Source organism: Aedes aegypti, chromosome 2, assembly GCF_002204515.2.
Source record: "Aedes aegypti strain LVP_AGWG chromosome 2, AaegL5.0 Primary Assembly, whole genome shotgun sequence".
NCBI lineage: Eukaryota > Metazoa > Arthropoda > Insecta > Diptera > Culicidae > Aedes > Aedes aegypti.
Genome location: NC_035108.1, coordinates 335,678,808 through 335,684,807, shown reverse-complemented (window position 1 = coordinate 335,684,807; position 6,000 = coordinate 335,678,808).

The window sequence follows — 6,000 nt, the reverse complement described above, 5'->3', positions numbered from 1 at the left end:
AAAAACACAGATATAACGTGGAAAAGTGGAAAAAAGGAAAGCCAAATTGATCATGTTTTGAAACCAAGAGAAGGGAAAATCGAAATACGGTTCATAAAGGGATACTGGACTGGAATAAATACAGATCACAAAATGATTGTTACAGGTATAAGAACCAGAGAGAAAGAGAATAAGGAAAAGGGTAAAAAGAAAATACCAATAGATGCATCAGTTTTGAAGTACGATACCATTAAAGAAAAATACCAGGAGGCACTAAAAAAATACGAAATAAGGCAGGAAAAAGGGAACACAATAGAGCTAGATTTCAAAGCAGTAGCAGGAAAAATGAAAAAAGCAGCAAATGAAGTATTGAAATCAGCAAGAGCACCACTAACGCCCATTAGGAAGGCAGCGCTAAATAAACTGAAAACAGCGATAAACCTCTCAAATAAACACCCGGATATTTTTCCATATAGATGGAAGCTCAAAGACAGAAGAATGGAGTTCCAAGCAGCAATACGATCTCATAATGAGAGGAAAATAAAGAAGTTCTATAAGGAGTTGAACGATTTTGACGTGGCGGTAAGGATTAAGAAATCTTACCAATTTCTCAAGGGGTTTTTGAAACGTAAGAAACACAAGAATGTGTACATCCCGATGAGCCAATGGAATGAAGCATTAAAAGAAAGCGAAGGACCGGAAATTCAACTGATGGACGAACATGATACTTGTCCCGTGACAGTACCACCAAAGGAAGAGGAGATGATGCAGATTGTGCAGCAGCAGTGCAACGGCAAATCGGCCGGAGCAGATGGCATTCGGATGGAACTTCTGAAATACGCCGACAAACAGACGCAACAGGAACTGGCTGATTTATGGAAAAGGGTATGGATAGAAAATCATCTGCCCGAAGATATGGAGAAGACGATTCAAGTTCCAATTCCAAAAAATGCTAAGGCTAAAGGAGTGCAAGATTTTAGAAGAATAAGCTTGTGTAACGTTGCTTATAAACCGTACGCCAAATGGATAAAGCAGAGATTAAGAGAATTCACCGGGGAGCCAGACATCAATCAAGCAGCGTTTACAGAAGGAAGATCAACGGACGACCATATGTTCGTAACAAGAAGAATTCTAGAGGAATACTGGAATGCAGGGAATCCCTTATACGTGGCAGCCTTAGATATCAGCAAAGCATTTGACAATGTAAGTTTACTGCAATTGAGATCCATATTGGCTAAATTGAATGTACCATCCCACCTTATAGATAGGGTATTGCAGTGCATACGAAAAGAAAAGATAAGAGTAAGATGGCAAAACCAATACACCACAGAATGTAATAGAGGGAAAGGGGTTAAACAAGGATGCCCACTCTCACCTTTTCTGTTCAACATTGTAATGCAGAACGTAGTTAGGAAGGTTAAGGAAAAGGTACCGGAATTAAATTTGATGAACACAGGATCACTTAAACTACCAATGATATTAATATTTGCAGACGATATTCTTATTATAACAAAAGATGAAGAAGGACTAAAAAGGATACTTATAGCACTAGAGGAAAGTTTAAGAGAGGTAGGACTGGAAATAAATAACGACAAGAGTCAGATATTGATCAGAGCTCCCAACGCAACAAAAAGGCCTCCGAACACTATAAATCTTAACGGGAGGAACTATGATGTAAAGACATCAATGAGATACCTTGGCGCATGGCTGACAGATACCTTGAACAGACCTGCAACTACCAAACAAAGATGTGTTAATGCCGCAAAAGTATCCAAATTGGTTGTAGAATTCTGCAAGAAATTTAAACCAACATGGGAAATTGGAAAATTAATATATAACACAGTTATTGCACCATCGATCCTTTACGGGACAAAAACAGCTACACTGACCAAAAGAAGCAGAGTTCAACTAGGAAAATATGAGAAGCAGATACTGAAGGACATTTGGAATCAATGCAGGAAAACGGATGAGCGTAAGTTCAATGTACGGAAGGAACTTAAAGGAAAAACGATGAATCGTAGAGTCAGAGTCAATCGGATTAGTTACTATGGACATATTCAACGGAGAGAAGAGACACACCCTATCAAAATGGCGATGAAATTGAAATTTAACAAGAAAAAACATGGAAGACCAAGCTTCACGTGGAAAAAATCATTAGAACAGGATTTCAATAGATACAACGGAATAAGGGGTCGTCCATAAATGACGTAGCATTTAAGGGGGGAGGGGGGGGCTTCTCGAATTTGTGACGATGTGTGACGAGGGGGAGGGAGGGGTCCCAACTTGTGGACGTAGCATTTTGAATAATTTTGTTAAAAAGAGTAGAAAATTTTGACAAACAGTTTTTTTTTATCAAACTTCTTTGTCTGAATCAGTGCTGGGAATGGTAATAGTAGTAGGCTTGAATTTCGCGAAAACTACGTGGCTCTCTCACTACAGTAGTTTAAAATCTCATCAAGTAGCCTATATTGGGTACATGAATTTCTCTAAATCAGTAGTATCATTGAGCGCTCTAAATGCGGGAAATAGAACATTTTTCTACAGTAATTTTGGGTTGCTCTTAGCAACGGGTGTTTTGCAATTTTCAAGGCTTTTTGCCTACAGCAGCGATGGGCGTGAGTTTCACTGGCTTCGCTGACTGTGATTGGCTTTGTTTGACTACTGTAGAGTGAATTTCAGATTTTTTCCCAACCCTGAATTTTTAAACTTAAGTTAAAAATTCAAACATTCAAAACATTGATATTTTAAAATTTAAAAATATCTAAGAAATTTGTAATTTTCCTGACAATTAAACAGGTTTTATGAAGCTTTAAATAGTTATATGAATTTTATATTGTATTTGTGTCCAAATTATTTGATTTATAAATTAACATATCAAAAGTTTAATGAGTAAAGTAAAAATCAATGCTTTTTTGACTTGAAAATTTTTTTTAACAAGACATAGAAATAACTGTTTTACTTTAATTCACATTTTTTGCTAGAGCTTTATTTCCCCAAAAGAATATAATATGCTCATTTAGGTAAATATTAACGTTATTATAGTAAAACCAGATGTTTAAGTGTTACAGGATATCTCCACTCAGTCAACTCAACAATCCGTTTTATTATTTATTATTTATTCATTATTTTGATTGAACAGCCTGGGTAATAATAATCTGGATTATCTTCCCAGGACTACCAGAATCCTCTTGTATCACTATTTTCAGGATTTTCGTGCATTTTATTTTCTTTTAGGTTGTTCATTACAAATTTATTCCAGTATTTCTTTACAAATTCTCCCAATAATGAGTGTACTTGAACTTTTTTGTCTTCAATTTGTGCAAGAACATTTCAGTATAGGTGACGTGACGATGGTGAAGTTTAGTTGAAATACTTATAAAAATAATTGTATAAAAATCGCCAGTTTCAAATATTACAATTGTTATTTGTTCTCTATTTGGTTTGTTGAATGGATTTGAATTTAGCGAATTATTACAGAGATTCTTAACAAATGAAGGTATTTTGTTGATCACATCCACTGAAATCTGCTTCTCAACCACGAAAAATAAAAAAAATCCTCAAATATAACAATATTTTTGTTTAAATTATTTTAAAATATTTTGAATCCTTACTCATTGCTGTTAGATTTATCAATCCGAACTTGTTTTTGTCTAAATTTTAACAATATCAAAGTACTACAAATCAAATGTAACCTAGATTTAACCAAATTGAATTCAAACTGCGAACCAACATTATTTAACTTAAACAGGAACTAAGTTAGTTTAATATACCACGCGTAATGAGTTAATTAATTTAGTTTAATATGTTTTCCAAATGATTTTTGGGCGCAATGGTATATCAAACTATCATTCGTCAGATTATCCTGACGTTTCAGTCAGTAATTTATATCAAAATTTGAATTTCTGGATTTTAATGTTTCGTTGTAGCCCAATCGCAAATTAAAAAAAATGAAGGGGGGGGGGTGTAATTGATATGCTACGTATTTTCTAAGGGGGGGTATCGCCATTTGTGACGAAATGCTACAAGGGGGGAGGGGGGTGTAAAATTTAAGTGAAAAAATGCTACGTCATTTGTGGACGGTCCCTAACAGAAGAAGAGTGGAGTCAAATAGCTCAGGCAATGTTGCTGAACAACGATCGGAAACACGAGGCACGATGAATTTTCGTAGGCATCAAAACAGAATCTGCGAATAAACACAAACAACCGTTCGGGCGCTTCATTCGTTCGTGTTTCATTTTTGGATCGCTGTTTCTCCCGACGCTATCATCGGGTGATTTTCCATCGCTCGGTAATGTGAACGATACGATCCACGCTGCCTGTTCTTCGCGAAGAGCAGGAAAATATTCATTTCGATCATCTTCATACGGGCTCGCAACAATCACGCTAAACATGCACCGCTCAAAAATGAGTGCCGAGCGCACAAAGTTGGCCTTTTTTTCGTGCAGCACAGATTCTGTGCAAAGGGGCTGTACACAGTTTTGTGCAAACGGTGGTAAACAAAACTGAATGAGTGAAATGAGCACAGAGGAGGAACGATTGGAATGCGGAATTCACTTCAAATTTTAAAGTTTTTCAGAGATTTTTTCATCTTCATCTTCTTTTCATCTTCCGGCTTTTCGCTAGAAAACATCTCAGAGAACTCCCCAACTGTTTGCTGCCGCGCGGGAGATCATTGACAGTTCCGTTTCTATCAATCCCCGCACAGCCGAAGGCCAATACGTCGGCAACTCACAGAATGAGTGCGACCTACACAGAATTTTCACTCAGTCAGCCAGTTCTGCATTGGTTGCCTCATTCTGTGCAGTTTTAATACATGCGCTGCGTGGAGCTGGCCTAGCGTGGAGTGTTTGCTTGACATTACGAGAAGAAGCAACCTTGCAATGAATCACCAGAATGAACAGCGCGTGGATAAACGAATCCTACGAGGGAAAGGCTTCGCGAACCACTTATCGGTGTGTTCATTTTGCTTCTTCGGCGTTGCATCCGTTCGCTTTTTGCGATGCTCTTCGTGACGCAAAAATGAAAAATGAATTTTGGCGAATGTTGGATCGCGAAGATGCGTCGATCATTGTTCACGAAGAAGATCCACCGCAACACTGAGCTCAGGATAGAGATAAAATTAAAAAGAAAGCCGAGGAAATATATAGGAACAATGAAAGCGAAATTTCTGACGGGGAAGATAGTACCGAACAAGACATGTAGTAAATAATTGAAGAAGTATCAAAAAAAAAAAAAAAAAAAAAAAAAAAAAAAAAAAAAAAAAAAAAAAAAAAAAAAAAAAACCTACAAAATTTACACACACGCATAAACATATTGGAAAATAACACATATGAGTATGCACAAATACGAATTATACATATAAAAAGATACGAAAACAAATATACATACACCAAAAAATATGATAACTCACACGAAACACTAATACACTCAATCACTCATAAACACATACAAAATAATCAATAATGAAAATTACTCTGAAAATACACAAAACATAGATACTAAAATAAACACACACACACATAAATTACACATATACAGTATTGAACAGAACATTTGCAACTTTTCCGGTTTTCCATACGGAATGGCCGGTTTTGGTAGGTTTGATCTCGGTTGTTTGTGGGCCGAATTGAGTGAGATTTTCACGGAGCATTGGATTTCGGCACATGTTTTTGAATGGTTTTTCCGATTATGGGTTTGGATGTAGTGGCGGTTTGACTGAAGTGAAATTTGAAATTTAATACCCCTACACAAAAACTGTCTTCAGCAAACTTGTTCATAGCGTCAAAATAGACAACTTTGCTGAAAATATCATCAAGCTTTTCTGTTAACGTGTTGAGTTATGTCAATAAAAAAAAATCGTAATAAGGGTCGCTTTGGTCAAACCATTAATGCTTTTGAACTCGTGGTTGGGGGGATCAGTCGGAAGCATGTGTTGAGGTTCGGGTTGTGCCTGGTGTTCTGTGGGGGTTTCATTCGGATCGGTCCGTGGATAGCTGGGGTCTGGCTTGCCGGGTTTGGTCG